We start from the raw sequence: 14,853 nt of genomic DNA on the forward strand, positions 1-14,853 counted from the left end.
GACGAGACACTTCATCAAATCCCTTCTATTGATACATCAAACGTGTTTGTGATGCAGACCTCTTCAGTCTATTTTGGATAAGGTTGTAGTAGAAGTAACGCACTCTTCCTTTGATTCTGCTATCAACCTTGGGACTAGGCAAGCGGAGGTTTTTGTCTGATTCACCGGAAAGGAAAGTATAATTCAAAAGATATTTTTGGGTTGTTTTATTTTATTTTTTTGGTTTGTAGTACTTTCCTAATTCTATGCTGCCTTTTTTTTTAAGCTAGTGTGAATGTGAATATGAACAATAGAATTAAGGGAAACGTGTTCCATTGTTTCCAAAATGTATGACAAGGCCGGAGCGGAAAGCGCTGCTTCCATTGCTGAGCATCTTGGACAGGCAAGGCCCGATGCCTCCCAGGTCAGCGCCAAAGCAGATGGCGCAGTAAAGGCTCTGATGGGTCCCGCAGAGGAGAAGCAAGGCAGTCAGAAACGGGAACGGCTCACCTTTGCTGAGAGTCTTGCACAAGTTTATTTGATCTCTGTTTTACTTAAAGCTTATCCCTTTTATCTAACATTCCAAAGAACAGTCTTTGGAAAATATTGGGGCTTTTTGTAATTTTAAAAAATTTGTTTGGAGAAGAAATCAAAGAAGTCAGTATATCTTGAAAACGTTTTTTTGGAAAACTTCAGATAACTTTCCAAGCTGATAGCAATTAAAGATGTAGGTAATGTTCTTCTGTTATTTGATGTTGTGAGCAAGAATTCACTGTCAAATGTCTGATTATAGCTCTGGCAAAGAAAGCCTCTTTAATAGTGCACTGATCAAAGACAAGAAGGTATAGACCATGATGTAAATGATTAACCATCCCTGTGACCTCCACCATCAGAATGTAAATTGGAGCGAGTCTCAGGTGCAGCCTTAACTGAGAACGCCTTCTGGACAACAGGCAGGTGACTGGTGACTCCCTCTCATGTAAAAGCTCCCCTCTTCAGAGGGTAACTGCCTCAATGCTCTCGGTCTTAAATAAACACATCCCGCCCCCGAACGTCCGACCCCAACTGCCACCGTGGTACTGAGTCAGCCTTTACCTCGTTATCATTACTTTTCTGAGAATCAAAGCACCTGACGATGTCTCTGTTTACTTGTTGATTGTCTTCCTCCGAGCCCACCATTTCCATACAAGTTCCTGAAGGTGCTCTTATTCACTCCATCTACTGAGCAACTGAAAAATGTCTTGGAGCCTAACCCAGTAGGCATCTGTGCAAACATGAGCAGGAAATTATCACTCGTGGTGCAGCTAGATCACAGCTATCAAATGATGGAAGAAAAGCTATGACCAACCTAGGCAGCATATTAAAAAGCAGAGACATTATTTTGCCGACAAAAGTCCATCTAGTCAAAGCTATGGTCTTTCCAGTAGTCATGCATGGATGTGAGAGTTGGCCTATAAAGGAACCCGAGCGCCGAAGAACTGATGCTTTTGAACTGTGGTGTGGAGAAGACTTGAGAATCCCTTGGACTGCAAGGAGATCCAACCAGTCCATCTTAAAGGAAATCAGTCCTGAGGATTCTTTGGAAGGACTGATGCTAAAGCTGAAGCTCCAATAGTTTGGCCACCTGATGTGAAGAACTGACTCATTGGAAAAGACCCTGATGCTGGGAAAGATGGAAGGCAGGCAGAGAAGGGGATGACAGAGGATGAGATGGTTGGATGGCATCACTGACTCAAGGGACATGAGTTTGAGCAGGCTCCGGGAGTTAGTGATGGACAGGGAGGCCTGGCATGTGGCAGTCCATGGGGTCGCAGAGAGTCTGAGCAACTGAGCTGAACTGACCATTTGATAGATTAAAATATGCGATCATAAGGGCTTTCCATGTGACTCAGTAAATATACAATCACTTGTTTTAAGTGGACGGAGCATAGAAAGAAGGTGCAGAGCAGATGATCCCGTTTAGTAAGTGAATGGGTTCCTGCCACTGACGTTAGCCTGCTGCCGAGCACTGAAAGATGCTGGCAACACTGAGTGATGTGTGATCATCTTGCTTCTTAACATTACAGTGCTTTTCATATTTTAAGAGTTTTTTCTCGTTGAGTTTATAAGTGCTTACTGAAATTGCTACAATATTGCTTCTGTTTTATGCTTCAATTTTTTGGCCACGAGGCATCTGGGAATCTTAGCTCCCTCTGAGGGACTGAACTCCCCCATCTCCATTGGAAGGTGAAGTTTTCATCACTGGACCACCAGGGAAGGCTCCAGGTTTATTTTAGTGAACTCTAGAGGTAGTTGTCCGCTTCAAGAGGACTCAATTAAGTGGCTTTTAAAAAAATCAAATGAATATATCTGTGGGGCTGCTTCTTTTTTGATTCTATCCATCAGTTTATTATATATTTTAGATTCCACCTATAAATGATATCATACAGTGTCTTTCTTTGTCTGACATTTCACTTAGCATAAAACCTTCCACAGTGGGGAAGGGGGGGGGACAATACAAGGGTAGGGGAATAAGAGGTAGAAACTGCTGGATATAAAGTGAGCTACAGGGAAACATTATATGACATGGGGATACAGTCGATATTTTATAGTAACTATAAATAGACTTATAATCTTTAAGAATTATGGATCACTGTATTGCCCTCTTATAACTTATGTAACATTGTGTAACAACTGTATTTCAATAAAAAAGAAAAAACAAGTAACATAAATAGCCTCTAATCTAAGCTATGAATTTGATAAAATAAAGCAAAAATAAACTTTTCAAAAACTAGTCAATTATAAAGACATTTATCGGACAGTTCAAACTTAATCTATTTTTAATTAATCAAAAATGTCAGAATATAGAGACAAATTCTCCCTCTCCTTATTTCAACTGAGCAAGTTTGCTTCAATGAAAAGATCTCACTTGTGAATTGTGACTCTTTGGGGTCAGAATTCTGGTGTGTGAGCATGTCTGCGCGTGTGGGGTGTGTGTAGGGGAGTATGGGTAGGGGGCATTCTTTTTAAAACAGAATTCCTGAGACAATTTACGCACCATAGAATTTATCCACTGAAAGCATTCAGTCCAGTACTTCTTAGTATATCCACAGATATGTGTGACCATCACCACACTCGATTTTAGACCATTTTCACCAAAAAGAAAACTCATGCCCTCCTGCCTCTACCACCCTTCTGCTGCGCACAGTCGTGGCCGACTCTTTGTGACCCCACTGACCGGAGCCCATCAGGCTGCTCTGTCCATGGCACTTCCCAGGCAAGATTAGTGGAGTGGGTTGCCATTCCTCCTCCAGGGAATCTTCCCCACACAGGGATCGACTGTCTCTTGTGTGCTCTACGTCGGTGGACAGATTCTTGACCACAGCAGCACCTGGGAGCCCTGCACTGAGCCCTAACTAATCTCAAAACTACTGAATCTACTTGATAGCCCTACAGGTTTTCCTGATCTGGATAGCTCCATCCTGAAGGCATGTGATATGTGGTCTTCTGTGACTGGATCTTTCATTTAACGTGTTTCCAATACCATCCATGTTGAAGCATTTATCAGTACTCCATCCCTTTTTTACGGCTAAATAGTGTTCCAGAAGCAGAAGATACTAAGAAGAGGTGGCAAGAATACACAGAAGAAGTATACAAAAAAGATCTTCACAACCCAGATAATCACGATGGTGTGATCACTCACCTAGAACCCGGCATCCTGGAATGTGAAGTCAAGTGGGCCTTAGGAAGCATCACTATGAACAAAGCTAGTGGAGGGGATGGAATTCCAGTTGAGCTATTTCAAATCCTGAAAGATGATGCTGTGAAAGTGCTGCACTCAATATGTCAGCAAATTTGGAAAACTCAGCAGTGGTCACAGGACTGGAAAAGGTCAGTTTTATTCCAATCCCAAAGAAAGGCAATGTCAAAAAATGTTAAAACTACAACACAATTTCACTTGTCTCACAGGTTTGCAAAATAATGCTCAAAATTCTCCAAGCCAGGCTTCAGAAGTATGTGAACTGAGAACTTCCAGATGTTCAAGCTGGATTTAGAAAAGGCAGGGGAACCAGAGATCAAATTGTCAACTTCCACTGGATCACTGAAAAAGCAAGAGAGTTCCAGAAAAATGTCTACTTCTGCTTTATTGACTATGCCAAAGCCTTTGACTGTGTGGACCCCAACAAACTCTGGAAAATTTTTCAAAAGATGGGAATACCAGACCACTTTAGCTGCCTCCTGAGAAATCTGTATGCAGATAAAGAAGAAACAGTTAGAACCAGACATGGAACAGAGGACTAGTTCCAAATTGGGAAAAGATTATGTCAAGGCTGTATGTTTTCGCCCTGCTTATTTAACTTATATGCAGAGTACATCATGAGAAACGCTAGGCTGGAGGAAGCACAAGTTGGAATCAAGATTGCCAGGAGAAATATCAATAACCTCAGATATGCAGATGACACCACCCTTTTGGCAGAAACTGAAGAAGAACTAAAGAGCCTCTTGATGAAAGTGAAAGAGGAGAGTGAAGAAGTTGGCTTAAAACTCAACATTCAGAAAACTAAGAGCATGGCATCTGGTCCCATCACTTCATGGGAAATAGATGGGGAAACAGTGGAAACAGTGGCTGACTTTATTTTTCTAGGCTCCAAAATCACTGCAGATGGTGACTGAAGCCTTGAAATTAAAAGACGTTTACTCCTTGGAAGGAAAGTTATGACCAACCTAGACAGCATATTAAAAAGCAGAGACATTACTTTGCCAACAAAAGTCCATCTAGTCAAGGCTATGGTTTTTCCAGTGGTCATGTATGGATGTGAGAGTTGGACTGTGAAGAAAGCTGAGTGCCAAAGAACTGATGCTTTTGAATTGTGGTGTTGGAGAAAACTCTTGAGAGTCCCTTGACTGCAAGGAGATCCAACCAGTCCATCCTAAAGGAAATCAGTCCTGAATATTCATTGGAAGGACTGATGCTGAAGCTGAAACTCCAATATTTTGGCCACCTGATGAGAAGAACTGACTCATTCGAAAAGACCCTGCTGCTGGGAAAGATTGAAGGCAGGAGGAGAAGGGGATGACAGAGGATGAGATGGTTGGAAGGCATCACTGACTTAATGGACATGAGTTTGAGCAAACTCCGGGAGTTGGTGATGGACAGGAAGCCTGGCGTGCTGCGGTCTATAGGGTCGCAAAGAGGCGAACACGATAGAGTGAGTGAACTGATGTTCCGTCGTATGTTTATATTACACCCTCTTCATTCATTTGACGATTGATAAACTAACTCTTGGGTTGTCCCTGCCTTTTGACCATCAAGGATAATGTTGGTATAAACATTTGTATACACTTTTACATCCCGACATCAGTTTTCATTTCTCATGAGTATCTACCTAGGATGTAGAAATGCTCGTTTGTATGAAAACTCTAAATTTAACCATCTAAAGAACTGCCACTCTTTTCCAAAGCAGCTGCACCATCTTACACTCCAACCAGCAGTATATGAGGGTTCTGATTTTCCATATACTTGTCAAAACACTTGTTATTATCTGCCTTTTTCATTCTAGCCATCCTCTTGGGTGGAAGCAGTAGCTCATTGTGACTTTGATTTGATTTGATTTAATCTGATGCCTGAAAATGCGGAGCATCTTTACACGTGCATATTGGACATTTGTGTGTCTTCTTTGGAGAAATGTCTGTTCAGATCCTTTGCCAATTTTTTAATTGGGCTGTTTGTCTTTTTATCATTGAGTTGCAAGTGTTCTTTACATATTCTTCATATAAGTCCCTTATCTGATGTATGATTTACAAATGTTTTCTCTCATTCTGTGGGTTGTTTTTTCACTTTCTTGGTGGTGTTCCTTGAAGCACAGATTTTAATTTTGATGAAGTCCCACAATTCACTTGTGAATTGTGACTCTTTGGGGTTGGAATTCTGGTGGGTGAGCACGTCTGCGGGTGTGGGGTGTGTGTAGGCGAGTATCACTTTCTTGGTGGTGTTCCTTGAAGCCAGATTTTAGTCTTGATGAAGTCCCGTGTATCTGTGTCTTCTTTTATTTGTACTTTTGGTGTCATATCTAAGAATCCTTTACTAAATCCAAAGCCATACAGATTCACCCCGTGTTTTCTTCTGAGGTTTTAGGGACTACATTTAATTCTTTGATCCGTTTTGAGCTAAGTTTTCTATGTGGTGTGAGATAAGTGTCCATGTTCATCCCTTTGTATGGAGAGCCTTTTATTGTCCCAGAATAAGACTTTTGATTTGTTGAAAAGACTTATTCTCTCCCAATTGGAAGGTCTTAGAACTGCTGCTAAAAATATACGGGTTTATTCCTGAGCTCTCAATTCTGTCCCATGAGAAAAATGTGACAGTTCTTGTACAGTATATCACTGTTTCGATTACTGTTGCTCTGTAGTGAGTTTTCAAGCCGTAGAGTATGAGTCTTCCTACTTTTTCTCTTTTTCAAAATTAGTTTGGCTATCCCTGCCCTTGGAAGGACCGGTCTGTCTGTTTCTACAAAGGGCCCGACTGAAGTGTGGATTGTGTTTCCACTGAACATCCTCCAGCTCGGGGAGTCTTGTCCCGGTGTGTTCAGTGTGCTAATAAGCCCATCAAAGTCTTGTTCCTCATTTACGTGGCAGGGTCTTTGATCTCCAGCGTGTTTTTTCATTTTTTCTCAGAAGTCCCATCTTGCTGCTTATGTTACCCATCTGCTTTTGCATGTTGTTCATTTTTTCCATTAAAGCACTTAGCATTTTAATCATGATAATTTTAAATCTCTGGCCTGGTGGTTTCATATTCCTGCTATATCTGACTTGGTTCTGAAACTTGCTCTATCTTTTCAAAGTGCATTTTTTTTTTTCCTTCTGAATGTGTTGCTTTGGGGAAAGTTGGACAAGATGTCCTGGGTAAAAGGAACCGCACTCAATACGCCTTTAGGGATGAGTGGTGAGGTGTGAGGAGAAGAGCAATGTTCTAGGGATCACGTCTTCATCTGTGAGTGAGCCTGAGCTCCCGGACTGTGGATTTCACAAGAGGGTCTCAGTTTTGCCTCCTGTTTGTGTGAGTTAGGATGGCTTGAGGGGGCTGGAGTTGAATATTGCCCCCACCCCCCAAGTTAGGTATGTGTTGATAAACTCCAAGTAGGTTTGAGTTTGGCAAAGCAGTTTCTCCTGGGAGCAGAGCTTGTTAGAACAGAGTGTTCTGGTGCTCTCCCTCCTGGAGAAGCACAGGGGAGTTTTCTCCTACACCCTCGTAGAGCTCCGGGAGTTAAAACTCACAGAAGCGTGGGGGCCCCGCAGGACTTTTTGCCTCTCAGAGTCGTCTTCCATCTGTTTGTCAATTAGTCCAGGGTTTCCTACCCAGGACTCTGTTCTGCTTCACACTCCAACAGGTGGCACTTGCGGTAGAGAACCTGCCCGCTGATGCAGGGCGTGTAAGAGAAGTGAGTTTCCTCCCTGGGTTGGGGAGATCCGCGGAGGAGGGCATGACCACCAGCTCCAGTCTTCTTGCCTGGAGAATCCCATGGACAGAGGAGCCTGCAGGGCTACAGTCTTTAGGGGCTCAAAGAATCGGTCACAACTGAAGTGACTTCACACACACGTGTGCCCAGGACTGGCTCTGCTTCAGTAAGTTGTAAGTTTCTGCGTTTCCCTGTCTGTCTCTCCACTGTTTGGGGCAGTGAATTCAACACTCAGCATAAAGGGAAAAAACAACTCTCTGAAAACTCACTGAAAAAATCATAGGTGAAAAAGAAAAAAGCTGGAGAAGCATTTGGGCCAAAGAGCATTAGAGAAACGGATCTGAATAAATATTAATATCTAGCAGAGTTACACGTTATCATACACCTCAGCCTCCTACAGAACAGAGAGCCTGTGTCAAGCTCTGGAACTTCCAGAATGCAGGAAAGACACCATTCTGCCATCGTGCGTCTCCCTCCTTTGTCTGGCATCATCCACACACCTTTTTATGAAGAGAGGGGTTTATGCCTGATGCTTGCGGACTCCTGAAAGGACTGTGGGAAGCTACCTTCCTCCTCCTCATGAATTGACACGAGTGACCAAGAGAAAATTTTAATGATAATAATAAGCTTAACTGAATAGCTGGAAAGCCACACCTACTGGGCAATGACAATGTCTTAATCAGGGTCTGTTGGCACAGAGGGTGAATCGCGATTTTGATGTGTGAAGCTCACCCCCATAGCCCTAGATTAGTTTTCTCTTGTTTGAAATTGATGTAAGAAGAAATAGGAATAAATTACAGTTTGACAAAATCAAAGGAAAAGGCTATGGATGGTCTTAGGAGATATGAAGCCAGACAATTCTTAAATGGTCTATGCTGTTCTGAATAGTCTGAAGCGATTCACTAATAAAGACACGAAAGATGAAAACTCAGGTTGTGTGGAAATGTACATGCTGACCCCAGTTTGGAAGGCCGGAGTTGGACAGCATTTTTCTGAGAATAACGAGACTGCTACACCAACAGGCATGGGTTTCTTGAAACCTCAGGAAATCGAATGGTGACAGGAGTCTGCAGAGTTCGGCACGTGATTAGCACCAGCTTTTTTTTTTTTTAAAGAAGGTAAATATCTACCACAACCATAATTAGTGAAAAACCTTCGGTGTTTATGTTTATCAGATTTTCTGGTTAAATTAAAATTGAGAAACTTGTTTTTAGCTATTCTACGTGTTTTGCTTTTAATCATAAAATTTTCAGTGTGGGGAATATGATTTATATATTCTTTAAGACTGAAGATATTTCAATTTATAGACATTATATCTGTTTTGGGGGGAAAACCGGAGCACAATGCCTGTGGCAGTGCAGCCTCTTTGAATTTGTTTAGCGTTTTGCACCGACATTGTCCACATGCGTGTGCCACAATCCACAGTCCAGCCTCTAGACCGAACTCGAGGGAAACGCACTGAGACACACAGAGGACTGTTTGTAGCTCAGTCACAACCCCAGATTCCAACCCAAGTGTCCATCGACTCTAGAATGGGCAGGTACCTTGCCGTCTGTTAGCATACGTGGTGTGGAGTGATGCGTGTGCCATAGCGTGACACACACAGGGCACGGCATGGACCGCCCTGACACGGCACAGCGTGGTGTTACGAGATACGACGCAACGGAGAGGGCAGAAGGGGCGCGCTACACGCCTGAGCACGCGGGACTCTCAGACCTGACGCTGAGCGAGAGGGGCCGGATTCAAAGGAGGACGTGTGTCCTGTGTACACAGAGGTCGGGGCGGCTTCGGGAGCTCCAGCAGGGAGAAGCCAGCCCAGTGGCGGCCTCTGGCCGAGGCCAGACCCCATGGGGAGCCGGACTCTTGTGCAGTCGCTCAGGCGTGCCCAGCTCTTTGGGGGCCCATGGACCGAAGCACGCTGGTCCTCCCTGTCCCTCACCGTCTCCTGGAGCTCACTCCCCCTGAAGAATGGGGAGCCCTGGAGCACTTTCCAACCGTCTCATCCTCTGCTGACCCTTCTCCTCCTGCCTTCAACCCTTCCCAGCATCAGGATGGACTCTTGGGCATTAGTGATTCGATTCATGACTTGGATGGCGGTCATGTATAGATTTTTACTTTGTGATTATTCATGTAATTCATTGCTATAAATTATATGATATGTTCACTTTTTAATTTATGTTATACTGTGGGCTTAAAACAACTATTTTTAAATGATTGGGAGAGTTCCATGAGTACAGAAAAAATGCTCAGGGGCTGAGGTCCCAGGGACCCCAAAGGATTCAGATCGTGCCGTGCCTTTTGGGGATGTTTGGTTTCCTCCCGAGGAATGGGCAGCCCTTGGAGCATTTTGAGCAGAGGAGGGGTCTGCCGTGATTTATATTTTGGGATGATCATTCTGGCTGCTATGATAAAAATATACTGTGGGATGAGATAAAAAGACAGCAATAATGTGAAGAGTGGATGCGTTTCAAACTGTAATGCATATTGGTAATTTGCTCTCCATAGAATCTGCACAAATTAGCAATCTCACGGGCGCTTCCCCACGCCATTCCCTGCACGGCAGGCTCTAAACCCTGGACACTTGTCCATTCGATGAGGAAAAGCGACACATTGCAGTAGCTTTGTTTCTAGTTCTGGGACGGTGGGTGGGGTTGATCTTATGTTCACATTTTTGAGAGCCACTTGCAGACCTTCATCAAATGTCTTTGCATACCTGTTCCCGTGTTTCTGCTGGTTTGTTGCTGTGTTCTTGCGCAACTTTGCATGTCTTGTATACGTCAGGCCTTCCCTGGTGGCTCGGTGGTAAAGAATCTGCCTGCCAAGCAGGAGACATGGGTTCAAACCCTGGGTCGGGAAGTCCTCTGGAGCAGGAAACGGCAGCCCACTCCAGTATTCTTGCCTGGAAAATTCCTTGGACAGAGGAGCCTGGTGGGTTATAGGCCATGATGTCACAAAGAGTCAGACATGACGGAGCAACTAAGCAATAACAAATTACATATCAAGGAAATGAAATTTTCTCTGTGATGTGAACTTCAGCTACCTTTCCCCCTATGCCACGTTTTTAAGTTAAAAGTTCTTCTGCCTCACTGTGGGCTGTGTTTGGATTACCAGGGCCTCCATCGGTCTAGTCGCTTCTGACCAGAGGAGCATAGGCTTGTAGAGAGCTACTGCCGTAGTTGGCAGCTGGGTGGTCCAGATGCTTCCGGCCTCATCAGGAGAGCGGGCGAGACGACACAGCCCAGGAAGAACACTGTCGGCGTGCGCTGCCGTCAGCCTCACGTGAAGGCGGACGTCACGATCGTTGCTCTGGTCGAGGTGGAAGGAGCACGCCCAGTACATCAGCAGCCTGGAGCCGAGGGCCTGCGGCCGTGCTGACTCGCCCGGGCACAGGCACAGGCAGCCTGCGAGGGCCTACAGTCCCTTCACAGACAGACCCAAATGCCCCAGAGGATCCAATGGGTGGGTTAAATGGGGACACAGCATGATCACCGCCCGCGAGCTTCAGCTCCTGAGCGTGGCGCCGATCCTGGCCATCGCCCCGGGGAGAGACTAGGGCGTGCATTTCCCATCTTGGCTGGGTGAGGGCAAGGTTCAGTTTCAGAGGCTTCTCTTTGCCTTTCTTTCTACAACATCTGTGACCCCGCAGGCCAAAGACCCCGTGTGGAGCTTCTACCATCTGCCCAACATGTCTTTCCCAAATATGTACTTGCTGCTCACTCTCCCAGCTGTGTCCGACTCTTTGTGACCCCATGGATCACAGCACGCCAGGCCTCCCTCCCCTCACGTGTGTTAGGGGACTGGAATGACAACCTGGTGAGTCCACAGACCCCGTGGACCCAGGGCAAGCTGAACGTTAGCTTGTCACTTGGGCCCACAGGCCGCGACTCCAACAGAAGGGTAATAATGGCCTAATGACCCTGCAGGTCTCCAGGTATAACTGTCAGCTCTGAACGTGTGTCCAGCAGTTCCAGAAGGCCTGGGCATTCCCCTTTACCTGAAGAAAGGAAACGGCATACATCCTCCAGTGGAGGGACTGGGGGGTGACCTCCATGTGTCCTTAGCGTGAGCTTCTTCCTCCTGGAATGTGGCCTCCTCTTCAGTCAATGAGCCTAATCCCGACTCAGGTCCAGGGACTGCAGGAGGGGTGCCGCTCTCTGTCCTTGAGTTCTTCTGGTGACATAAGCAGGGTCCTGACTGCCTCCCCGCCCATTCTCCCCTGCTCCCCCCTCCAGAGGGCTGCATTCCCAGCCATCTTCGCAATTCTGAGGTCAGCCCATGGTGACTTCTCCTCCAGCTTCGCCAGTTGTGATGGTCACTCCGTCCGCCTGGCTTCTGAGTGGACACAGTGCTAGCCGGCCCCGGCCGTGGCCAGTCCTGCCTTCCCCGTGCTCTCGGCCCCGGCCGTGACCGGTCCTGCCTTCCCCGTGCTCTTGGCCCCGGCCGTGGCCGGTCCTACCATCTCTGTACTCTCGGCTCTGGCTGTGGCTGGTCCTGCCATCCCCGTGCTCTGAGCCTGCTCCTGGGACACGTCACCTGCTCCCGCCCAGAACCGCTAAAGTGCTGGGAAGCAGGTGTCTCCCCTCCCGCACGCTCCTTGCTTTGTCGAGAGCGGGTCTCCCAGGCCTGCCCACTGGCCACCCCGTCTGGCCGTGCTCTGTCCCGCAGAGCGGTCATCTCAGCACGTCTCCCTCCCCCAGTCTTCCCATCCCGCCTTCCATGCTCGGCCACCTGATTCCAGCCTTTCAGCTCCCTCGGCGTGGACCCCTGACTCGTCAAGCTTCTGGGAGACACTCTGGCTGTGATCTCACTCCGTCCCCTCAGACTTTGCCGGGTTGCTGAACCCTGGACCTCAACAATGCTTCCCAGTCAGCACACCTTTCCCGAGGTGAGCGTCTCCCAAGGTCTCCTGGTCACGCTTTCCTCAGAGCCCAACCCCACCGGTCGCCTCTGACTGCTGCCCGGCCAAGCTGGCTGCCTCTCTGACCCCGGCTGTCTCCGCCGTGACATAACCCGAACTGTGATCTCACTGTCAAAACAGGTGCAGGTAGTTCTACCAGAAGTTGGCCCCTGAGTTTTCTTGAAGTAAGGAGTTCTCGCTCTGATCAAGAAGGCGTGGGGCAATTCTGCAGGACCAGCCTCTCAGAGGGACACAGGAACTCAGGGTTGGCACACACCAAGCTAGATGCCCCCAACCCACAAGCCATTCCTCCACCCAGCTTCCTGACCAGCCTCAGTCGGGGGCTACGCTTTCTCGTGGGCCTGGCTACTCTGAAGATCGCTGCCGTGCCTGTGTGAGGCCTGAGTTACACTCACCCCTTGCAAAGGTGCACATGTCCTGCCTCAGAACCGTGACCCGAGAGGCTCCACCACAGAGGAAACGAGGTGGAAAAAAGCTGTTACCAGCAGAGACCCTTACAGGGGTCCGGGTAGCACACTCCCTGTCCCTCACACCATGACGATGACCAAACCGTTTTACTGTTTTAAGGGATTTTCCGTCCAGTTCAGTATTGTTCACTTACAGACACTGAGATACATGAATTTAGATCAGCTTCTCAATTTATGAAGAAAAAAAAAAGGTAGCTGAGATTATAATAGGTATTGTGTTGAGTCTCTAGATGAATTTGGGGGATATTGACATTTTAATATTAAATGTGCTGACTCAAGGTCATGGGATGTCTACTTCAATTTCTTTCAACATGGTTTTATAGTTTTAGAGTATAAATTTTGCTCTTTTATTAAATTTATTTATAATTTTAAAAATTGATGCTATTGTTTTCTTGATTTCATTTTTGGGTTTTTAATTATTTCCTGCATAAAATACAGCTGATTTTATATGTTTACGTTGTTGAACTTATTCGTGAGTTTTAACACTTTGCAACAGGCTTCTTAGGCCTTTATATGTGCACAGGATCATGTCTTCTATAAACAGGCAATTTTACTTATTCCTTTCCAGTCAGGGTGGCTTTTACTTCAATTTTCTTTGGCTAATAACTCCAATGCAACGTTGGATAGCATTATTGAAAGCAGAGCTCCCAGGATGGTTCCTCATCTTAGTGGGGAGGTATTCAGTCTTTCACGATTAAATATGGTGGTAGCTAGATTCCTCATTGATTTCCTTCAGCAAGTTCCTTTCTACTCCTGGCTTGTAAAGCCTCTTTGTTATAAAGGTGTAGTGGGTTTTATGATTGAGTTCTCATTTATTAAAATAACCGTGTTTTGGTGTTTTATAACCATATGATTATTGCAGTACTAGACTGCCGCGTGTTAAAGCCAACCTTGCATTCCAGGATTAAATCCCATTCTGTCACTGTGTATAATCTCTCTTTTGTCGCTAGTTTGGTTTGATATTATTTTGTTGAGGATTTTTACATCTAGGGTGGATAATGCTGTTTTAATTTGATAAATGAAAAGACTTAAGACCTACAGGCGTTCACATACTCCAACTTCACACAGCTAGAAGAGGGAAGAGGCGAGAGTGAAGTCTCAGATTCCGCCACATTGCAGACTCATGTTTTTGATCATCTTACTTTTAATAAAGGCTTTGAGATTCAGTGACATTCTTAACTTCTGAAACTGCACATTCTCAATCAGAATAAGTATATTCGGTATCTTCATGTCCTTATGAAGATTTATTTTACCTCTAAGAAAGAACATTTTCTGTATTGCTTTCTTTAAAAATGTTATTTTTTTAAGGTTGATATGCTAAAAAATCAATCAAGCCTTCTGCCTAGCTCCCCATAGATAAAAATGCAAAGATACATAGAAAAAAAATTTCTATATTGTAATGAGAAAGACTATATAATGGCACATTGTAGCGAATTCTTTTGAAATTTACAGATTTAAACTCAGGTTCATATGGAAAATTATTAGTTTAAAATTAAGTGTAAGCTCCATAAGAATGACACTCTTTAAATAAGATAGATAGAGAGACAGATATTTAAGTCACCATAATACAATAGATGTCTCTGCATTAAAAAAAGAAAAAAAAACAGCATACTTAATTTAATGACTTCACATATCTATCTTCTGGGAGCTTAGAACTGTGCCTGCAGTCACTATTCAAAACCTTTTTTCTTTTGTCACATTAGGGTCACACACTTCATTCCTATTGGCCATCATCAGGCTGCCAAAGCAGTTTCTTTTAGGATTCCTGTGATTTGTTGTAAAATTCTAGATCCAGTTCCTCTTTTCAAATACATTGATATTTGGCTTCAAATAAAACTTTTCAATAAAGCTTTTGTTTGGCATTATTTTAGTTAGCCAAGTCAGTTTTATATCTTTCTTGAATTCCCTCAACATCTGGCACAGTTCTGGGTATACGTTACTCTGATTAAACTAGACAACAGATAGAGAAAATCACTTTATAATTTCCAAAACACCATACAAATACGTGACGTTGATAGTGGTGGAAATAGTAGCAGGCAGGCAGTAAATACGT

Source organism: Oryx dammah, unplaced genomic scaffold, assembly GCF_014754425.2.
Source record: "Oryx dammah isolate SB20612 unplaced genomic scaffold, SCBI_Odam_1.1 HiC_scaffold_1, whole genome shotgun sequence".
Lineage (NCBI taxonomy): Eukaryota > Metazoa > Chordata > Mammalia > Artiodactyla > Bovidae > Oryx > Oryx dammah.